The following is a 10,228-nucleotide window of genomic DNA, read 5'->3' on the forward strand; positions in this document are numbered from 1 at the left end:
CTCGGAGGATACTGACACAGTGGGTTCATTCTTTTGCTTTCTACTTTCAACTCTTCTGGCTTCCACAAAATCCGGCATCCACACCCATTTCCCATTGACCATCCTTCCAAACAGCATACTCTGAAGGCTCTTCAAATCTATCTGGTCTGGGTGGTTAACCACCGTGAGCCGATTATTATCCTCAGGTTTGAACACCCCAATGGCTTCCGCTATACGGGTTACAATACTAGCACAGCAAATTACCGACGAGTTCTTCTTTCCAAACTCACTAATATACTCCCCAAACCAGAAACCCAGGTTCATTCTTTTTTCTTGCACCATACTCCACAGAGCGGTGAGGTCGACATGAGGTATGGTGGCCTGATTTTCACGTGCGAATATGGTGCCTGAGACCAGCTTGTGTAGATACCCGATAGCATAATCCTCGATACCCGACGCCTTGGATGCACTTCCATCATAACTTGGCTGGCCCGAGATTGAATGCCAGAAATTCGAAGGGATGAACTCATCAGGGGTTTCAGTGAACGCCCATTTGTATCCTTCCTACTCCAAGTCATCGTCATCCGCCGCTCCTAGGAGATTGTTGAATATGTTCAAGGATGGCCGTTGAGTGTGGTTCATGAGCCGAAAACTAAATTTCCCTTCCTCATCAGGGTCGGTGATTTCGGGATGATGTTTGGACGTTGCAAGAAACTCCAAGGTGAGTTCTTTATATGCCGGTTCTTTCATCTCAAAGAAGCACCTGAAATGCCCCGCCTCCATGAGTTTCCTCACTCTTTTAGTAAGCTTGAGTCTTTTCAATGTATCCCAACACATAGTTCGTATCGGCCCGAACTCGAGCTGCGCGAGATCATCATAATATTTTTGTGTGGGAACAAATGCAACCGTGCTTGTGCCCGCCATTTTGCTCTTGCACTTTTCTTTCTTTGTGCCCTCGATTTTAACTTGCTTGCTAGATCCTCGAGTTCTCATCCTGTGCTCAAGTCTAAATAGGGTTTCCCAACGATAACGATCACATAACATGTGGTGAACAATGTGAAAAAGAAAGAAAGTTGAACAAGGGTCCGCAATTTGTTCTGTCTCCTTAAGTAGGGAGAAGAATGAAATGACCTATTGCCGACCCGTCTTTATGATAGCGCTCAAATGAACGCCACCTGGACGAGTGGTTGGAAAAAGGCGCGTTCATTCGAAGAGACTCCTGGTTGGCGAACGGTCATTTTTCTAAATGTGAATTCATTACTCTCCTATCCATTTGGTTTTACCGAGAAAGGAGAATAAGTAGAGTAGGTACCCAGTGACAGACGATTAGATGTTTACTTTTTCAGTCCACAGTTCGCCTCCCTTTTCCCAAGGATAACTCTTCAACAAAAGTTTATTTCATTTTTCTACTTAGAACCAGTAAAAATGTAAAACTTGACCCATATGGAAGGGAAAAGTTTTACGTCTTTGCTTGCACAGGAATTACCGAAATCACGGACCATCATATGACACAAAATTTGATCTTAGCTACCCTTAATATTATTCAGCAAAACTGAAAATGTAAACTAATTAAAAAAAATGCAATGTTACTTGTGCTACAATTGGTGTTTATAGCGAACACCCTGTTTGTGCTTCTATTGGCGTGGGGGATCTTGGAAGTGGACTGTGTCGATCTTCCTTGTGTGATCATTCTCCATATATGGTTTCAATCTTTGCCTGTTTACTTTGAAAGGTTCCCGACCTTCTTTGCCAATTTCAACTGCTCCATGACCAAACACCTTGTTTACCAGATAAGGTCCTGACCATCTTGATTTCAGCTTTCCAAGAAACAACCTGAGTCTCGAATTGTACAAGAGCACTCTCTGTCCTTCGTGAAACGTCTTCGTCTGGATTTTTCTATCATGCCACATCTTGGTCTTGTCCTTGTAATTTACAGTGTTTTCATACAAAAATAGCATGAACTCTTCCATGTCACAGAGTTGAAGTCTTCTCTGGTCTCCCACAGCTTGTTGCTCAAAATTTAAGAAGGTTAATGCCCAAAAGGCCCTGTGTTCCATTTCAACCGGCAAATGACAAGACTTGCCGTACAATAATCTAAACGGGGACATTCCGATTGGTGTCTTATAGGCCGTCCTATAAGCCCAAAGAGCATCGTCAAGCTTGTTTGCCCAGTCTCTCATAGAATTGCCAACAGTTTTCTCTAAAATTCTCTTGATTTCTCGATTTGAAATCTCAACCTGTCCACTTGTTTGTGGATGGTAAGGCGTGGCAATTCTATGAGAGACTCCAAGCTTGCCCATTAGCTTCTCAAATTTGGCATTGCAAAAGTGGGTTCCTTGATCACCAATGATCGCTCGTGGGACACCGAATCGGGCAAACAGCCTTTTCATGAATTTTACAACCACAAGAGCGTCATTAGTGGGGCTAGCCATTGCTTCAACCCACTTGCTCATATAATCAACAGCCACTAAGATATATTTATACCCAAAAGATGTAGGGAATGGTCCCATAAAATATATTCCCCATATATCAAAAATTTCACAAATGACTATGTTATTGAGGGGCGTGGCATTTCTAGCTGAAATATTGCCTGTTCGTTGGCACTCATTACAAGTGCAAACAAAAGAATTGACATCTTTAAAAAGTGTTGGCCAGAAAAAACCTGATTGAAGTACTTTAGCTGCAGTCCTGCTAGCGCTATGATGTCCTCCTGCTTCTCTGTCATGACAATGGCTTAGAACATCCTGTCCCTCCTCTTGAGATATACACCTGCGAATAATTTGATCGGTGCACAACCTGAAAAGATAAGGTTCGTCCCAAAAATAATATTTAACTTCTGCATAGAACTTCCTCCATTGATTAGTGGACAGGTTGTGAGGTTTCAGTGAACTGGCTAGATAATTGGCAATGTCGACAAACCACGGAGCAGGCTGTACAGTATATAGACGCTCGTCTGGAAAATCTTCCAAAATCTCTGGTTGTTCCTGGCTGCTTTGGTGAGGAATTCTTGACAAATGATCAGCAACCACATTTTTCGTTCCCTTCTTATCCTTAATTTCGAGATCGAACTCTTGAAGTAAGAGTAACCACCGTATCAACCTTGGCTTTGCATCCTTCTTTGCGAACAAGTAGTGTAGCGCAGCGTGGCCTGTGTGAACAATGACTTTTGACAGAACCAAGTAGGGACGAAATTTGTCGAAAGCATACACTACTGCAAAGAGCTCCTTCTCGGTAGTGGTATAGTTCTGTTGGGTCTCGGTTAATGTTTTGCTTGCATAATAGATAGGCCTGAACTTTTTCTCAATCCTCTGCCCAAGAACAGCTCCCACACATGTATCGCTAGCGTCACACATCATCTCAAAAGGCTGTTTCCAGTCGGGTCCTGCCAGTACGGGCGAGTTGATCAGCTTGCCTTTCAATAGTTCAAACGCTTTCAGACAGTTTGTATCAAATGAAAATTCCACATCCTTATGAAGCAAAGCTGAAAAAGGCAGCGCAATCTTTGAAAAATCTTTGATAAACCTCTGGTAGAACCCTGCGTGTCCCAGGAAACTTCTCACATCCTTTACATTAGTTGGAACAACCAGTTTCTCTATTACTTCCACCTTAGCTTTATCCACTTCCATTCCCTTTTTAGAAATCTTATGCCCGAGAACAATTCCACCAGTAACCATGAAGTGGCATTTCTCCCAATTCAAGACTAAGTGGGTCTCCTTGCATCGTACAAGCACAGCTTCGAGGTTGTTTAGACAATTTCCAAAAGAGTCTCCATAAACAGAGAAGTCATCCATGAAGATCTCTACAGTCCGCTCCACCATATCATGAAATATAGACATCATATATCTTTGAAACGTGGCTGGAGCGTTGCACAGTCCGAACGGCATGCGCCTGTAGGCATAGGTTCCATATGGACATGTGAACTTTGTCTTCTCCTGATCTTCACTGTGAATTGCAATCTGATTGTACCCCGAGTAACCGTCAAGGAAGCAATAGAATGCATACCCTGCTAACCGTTCTAACATCTGGTCAATGAAGGGCAAAGGGAAATAATCCTTCCTTGTAGCTTCGTTGAGCTTCCGGTAATCCACACAAACTCGCCATCCTGTTATGGTTCTAGTAGGGACTAACTCGTCTTTCTCGTTGAGTACCACTGTGGTTCCTCCCTTCTTTGGTACAATATGAACAGGGCTTGTCCACACACAATCGGAAATGGGGTAAATAATTCCGGCATCCAGCAGCTTGATCACCTCTTTTCGCACGACCTCCTTCATGTGGGGGTTCAGTCTGCATTGTGGCTGGACAGATGGCTTGTGATCCTTCTCCATCAAAATTCTGTGGACACAGACTTTCGGACTAATACCTTTTATATCATCAATTTTCCATGCGATTGCATCCTTGTTCCTTCGAAGCACCTCCATGAGTTGAGCTTTCTGATCACCAGTTAACTTTGAAGATATAATAACTGGGCTCCCGTTGGGTGGTTCCAGGAAGGCATACTCAAGATGTGAGGGTAAAGGTTTTAGTTCGGGTTTAGTTAATGGCACAGTAGGTATCTCAGGTGGTTTTTGATGAGTGGGAACATTAGGATCTAGATGAGGGGTATGCAGGTTTGATTCGATGGAACAGCCTGTTCCGTCACATAAGTTCACCTCTTCTCCCAAGAGAGTCTCTAGAGTGTCCTATTCCTGCAAAGTGGAAAGACTTTGGAAATCATCTAAGAAACAGCATGTGTCATCACTAGTGTTAGCTCGTCTCATTGCCTCATTCATTCTAAAAATGATTTCTTCCCCATTAATTCTTAAAAACAGTTGTCCCTCTCCCACATTTATCAATGCTTTACCCGTTGCTAAAAACGGTCTACATAGGATAATAGGAACATGCAGGTCCTCATCTATGTCCATTATGATAAAATCAACAGGCAATATGAATTTTCCTACTTTGACCAACACATCTTCCACGACTCCCCTAGGATAACATACTGATCGATCGGCCAATTGAATTGACATTCTGGTTGGTTGTGGTTCTCCTAATCCTAGTTTAGCATATACAGAATACGGCATTAGGTTTATGCTAGCTCCTAGGTCACATAGTGCATTTTCAATATTTAACTTTCCAATTGAACAGGGAATAGAAAAACTCCCTGGATCTTTTAGCTTTTTTGGAAGCTGCTGCTTGTTCTGGAGTATTGAAGAACAATCCCTGTTTAGTTGGATCATCGAAATGTTCTCCAACTTTTTCTTGTTTGACAAGATATCTTTCAGGAATTTTTCATATGTCGGCATCTGGGCAAGTGCTTCCACGAAGGCAATGTTGATATGCAGCTTCCTCAAGGTGTCTAGCACCTTAGAGTTTTGTTCTTCCAGCTTCTTGTTTATTAACTGCGTCAGATATGGCACGGGTGGAACATAAGGTGGAGGTGTCTTGTACATCTTTCCTCGTTCCTCCTGATCTTGATCACTGGATAACTTTACCCCGACGGGTTCTTCTTGACTAGGAACAGTTTGTTCCCGCTCACCTTCAGCATTTTCGGATGTTCCTGCACACTCAGTGTTTTCATCAGTAGATACAGTTGGTTGAGTTTGCTTACCAGATCTCAGAGTGATGGCCATGACATCGCCCTTGGGGTTTGGCTCCGTGTTGCTTGGCATTATTCCCTTTCCTTTTGACGTAGATGCAGCTAATTGGTGGACTTGTGTTTCCAGATTTTTAATTGACGCTTGTGTCTGCTTCATGAACTGCATCATCATTGTCTTCATGTCTGGCTCTACATCTTCTTTTGGTGGAACAGGTTGTTTATAATGCTGCGGAGGTTGCCTCTGGTAATGTCCTCATTACTGTTGTTGATATCTTGGTTGTTCCGGATACCTCGGTTGTTCCTGCTGGTTGGGTTGGCCTGTCCATCCGAAGTTCGGATGATTTCTTGTGGCTGGGTTATATGTGTTAGAGTATGGATTCGGTGGATTCCTTTGATTATACCCTGCATAATCACATTCTGCCTGTGCACCTTTTCCTTGCTTGACTCCTGGACAGTTGATGTTAAAATGAAGCCCTCCACAAAAATCACATATATCATTGAACGGTGGTTCGTTGTGGATCGAGGACACATTTATCTTGCCGAGCTGTCTGGCAAGCTGTTCCACCTGGCTTGTCAATTTTGACACAACATCATTATTTCCTGCTCTTTTTCCTTCACTCCTGGTGGAGTGCTAGTTATAACTCGTGCTCACTACTCTCTCGATAAGGTCATACAAAGCTTGTGGTTCAAGATCTTCGGGGTTTCCATTGGCAATGGATTCGATCTGGATCTTATAAATGTTGGTGACTCCATTGTAGAAGTTCTGCATCTGCATCCACATGGGGATGCCATGATTAGGTACCCTTCTTAGTAGTTCCTTGTACCTTTCCCATGCCTCGGCTAAGGATTCATCCTCTTCTTGCACGAAATGGGATACCTCGTTTCTGAGTTTAATGGCCTGTCTCGGTGGAAAATATTTCATCAGAAATGCGCTGGCCATTTCTTCCCAAGTGTTGATCGTTCCTGGTTGCAAGTTTTTCAACCAGTTCTTTGCTTTATCTTTTAGAGAAAAAGGGAACAGCTTTAGCCTGATCACATCGTTAGAAACGCCTCGGTTTGATCTGAAAGTGTTGCATAGTGTGATGAACTCCAAGATATGCCCATTTGGATCTTCTGACTGGTATCCATTGAACTGTACTGCTGCCTGCAACATTTGTATCATAGATGCTTTCACCTCAAACATGTTGTTTCCTTCGTTGGGCAACATAATGCACGACGAATGTCCTTCCGTGGTTGGCCTCGAATAGTCCCTGATTCTCATAACAGGACAGTTGTTATTCTCTCCCTCTTCTTCCTGATTTGGTTAGACTGGTTGTTCGGGCGGTACCCTTCCAGCCATCCTTCTTTCTCTTCGTCGCTCTCTTTGTCTTGCACGTCGAGCTCCCTCTCGGGTTCGTCTACACGTTCTCTCTAACTCGAGATCGATAGGAAAAACAAGAGGTCCAGCTCTGCGCATAAACAGATAAAGACTCCTTCTGGCTGCACTATTTAGCAAACAGATTAAAAACACCTTGTTTCACAAAAAAATTCGTATAAAATTTGTTGCTTTCAACCCCCGGCAACGGCGCCAAAAACTTGTTGTCTCCTGAATGGACTCTAGCAAGTGCACTAGATAGAAGTAATAAAGTGATAAGTGAAGTATAATATCCACAGGGATTGAGGACCAAAGTTTACAAGAAATACTTTGCAGAACAGGGTGTTCGTAGTGTGTGATTCTTTTATATTGACAGATGTTGGTAGTTATGAAAACTAGTGACTAAACAAGTTGCTTTGCGTGTGAAACTGATTACTTGATAATGATAATAAAGGGAACAGGCTAAGCATAGCGGAACAGGTTACTGCAAGCATCCAAACAACCTAATAAGTCATGAATGATGCAACTGAAGCTAAGGTTTCTGCTTTAACACTCACTTAAGTCAACTCTCGTGTGTTCTTAAGATTCTAAGACTTACTAAAACCAATAGCGTCCTACAGGTTTGTTCTTTCTTGCATTAAGATTTAAGCAGCATTTCAAATGAGAAAACCCTTGATAAAACCACCTAACATTTCTGCTTCGGGGTTGGATGTTTGATAGAGCGTTCGGTGAAGATGAAAGCAGTGTCCTATCATTCATCTAACACAAGCATACATGCATAAGCATTGGAATATAAAGCCTCAACAAACACTTCCTGCATTAACATCATTCATTCATTACTAGACTTGGGAAACTTACATTACCGACCCCGACTGGTCGAGCCCATTCAAAAGGATTACTCACTCATACTGGCGAGTGAGCAATCTGCTAGTTTAAAGCTCTGAAACTCCATCTATGGAGCTCTCCTTCCTCCGTAAGGTCTATATTTGTGTTTTCTAAAAAGTGTGATCCCTTTCCTTCCTTACTACCTCTATTTAAAGGAAAGGACAGGGTCCAAAACGGTACTAGAAAAGTATCCGCTCAAAATCTCCTCTTGGTATGTGCGAACAGGCTGCTTCCAGTCTATTCGGCTAAGCCTTTCCTTATCTGCATAAAAGCACCTATAAGACCCTCTTTCTTGCAATAAAACACTACAAACACCCTTAATTCATTATAATTAACACGTTAAAATGTAGTCAATTTCATGCCTAACAGAGGACAATGAAGATCTCGAAAAACCAGTTTGGCTTTATGCTGGGAAGATCAACTATGGAAGTCATCCATCTAATGAGACAATTAATGGAGCACTATCGAAATAAGAAGAAAGATTTGCATATGCTTTTCATTGACTTGGAGAAGGCATATGATAAGGTACCAAGAGAAGTACTTTGGTGGGCCTTAATAAGGAATGGCATTTCGCGGAAATATATTGACATCATAAAGGACATGTATGAGGGAGCATGCACGAGTGTACGTACCAGTGTTGGGAAGACTGAAGAGTTGCCTATTATGATTGGAATGCATCAAGGTTCTGCACTAAGCCCATTTCTTTTTGCCATCGTTATGGATGGGATAACAAGTTCACTTCAAGATGGTATACCATGGTGCATGTTGTTTGCAGATGACACTGTGTTGGTTGATGAGACGAAAGAAGGTGTGGAGAGGAAGTTGGAACTATGGAGACAAACTTCAAAATCTAAAGGCTTTAAGTTGAGCCGAAGTAAGACAGAATATTTGGAGTGTAAGTTTAGCAACGATAGGAGTAGGGAGGCAGGGACAATCACCCTAGATGGGAGAGTTGTTCAGACCTCGGAGCTTCTGGTATTTAGGATCTATTATCCAAACGGATGGAGAAGTAGATAGGGATGTTGCTCATAGGATTAAATCTGGTTGGGCGAAGTGGAAGAGTGCTACGGGTTTCCTTTGTGACCCCGGCATGCCTAATAGATTGAAGGGAAAATTCTACCACACGGTAATTAGACCAGCATTGTTATATGGTACGGAGTGTTGGGCAGTGAAACACTGTCACATTCATAAGATGTCGGTGGCGGAAATGCGTATGTTGAGATAGATGTGTGGTCATACGAGAAATGATAGGGTGAGTAATGAAATAATTAGGACAAAAGTAGGGGTTATATCTATTGAGAATAAAATGAGGAAAACCCGACTATGGTGGTTTGGCCATGTAAGACGAATAGTGCTTGATGTGCCGGTTAGGAGGACTGAAGAGTGGCAAAAGGATGTAGTGGTGAGGGGTAGGGGTAGACCTAAGCAAACTTGGAGGAGAGTGATCGATAGTGATATGAGTTTATTAGGAATTGAGGAGAATATGGTAGTGAATAGGACAGAGTAGAGGGGGAGAATTTGTATCGCTGACACGGCTTGATTGCACGATTTCATATGATGGTTCATGTTATCCGACCCCGAATCATTTCGGGACTAAAGCTTTGTTGTTATTATTGTTGTTGATATTTTAGGTCAGGTTTTTGAAAATCCAAAAAAAATTGAGAGGATTTGAGAGGTTTGAGAATTTTGGATGGAAATTATAATGGGTAACTATTTTTTAGATGTCATTTTCCGTCTTATTTTTCCAATTAAAGTTGCATAAAATAATTGATCTGTATTTTTTTATTGTCTTGTAAAAATATTTTCAATATGGTTAAAGCCTCCAAAATTTTATCATGTTTAACTCATTTTGAATAAAAAATTATTTGATTTATTAATTTCTTCACACTATAATTTTTAATACATAATTTGTACACAAGACAATTATTTTAAAAACCCATATAAACTTCATTAATAAGAGATGTTTTTTCTATTATCAAAAAAAAAAAAAAAGATTTTTTTTCTTATTTATGCACTTATTAAATCTATAAGGTCTTTCAAAAAAAAAGTATGAAAAAATAATAATTAAAACAATAATGAGCCACAAATCAAAAAGTATATCACGTAACAATTTTTGAACACATCAATTAATTTTTTATCCAAGATTGGATTAAATATCACATAAGAGAATACCTCACGAGGCAAATGTTACTGAATAATATAGGATAAATGACAATTTTAAATACCACAACCACATAAACCTTTATACCTTCTATAAACTCCCTAACATGTATGAAAATTTAACCTTCCATTCTGAAGATTGAAGATTGAACTGGAACTGTGCCGAGCCCTAACTTCATGCAACTTTATGATTTTTGATTATCATTGCTCGAATATTTGGGTGTCTATTGAAATGTCAGAATAGAAGTTACAAGGTAGAGATGCTATTATATCAA

General features: G+C 41.1%; 1 non-coding gene across 1 annotated transcript; it reads left to right on the top strand.

The window, feature by feature from the left end:
- Nucleotides 1-6,339: 6,339 nt before the first annotated feature.
- Nucleotides 6,340-6,446, top strand: LOC136201618 (small nucleolar RNA R71). The gene has a single exon (XR_010673965.1). It is a non-coding gene; the product is annotated as a small nucleolar RNA R71 (small nucleolar RNA).
- Nucleotides 6,447-10,228: the final 3,782 nt, after the last annotated feature.

The sequence above is a fragment of the Euphorbia lathyris genome, chromosome 7 (genome assembly GCF_963576675.1).
Source record: "Euphorbia lathyris chromosome 7, ddEupLath1.1, whole genome shotgun sequence".
Taxonomy (NCBI): Eukaryota; Viridiplantae; Streptophyta; class Magnoliopsida; order Malpighiales; family Euphorbiaceae; genus Euphorbia; species Euphorbia lathyris.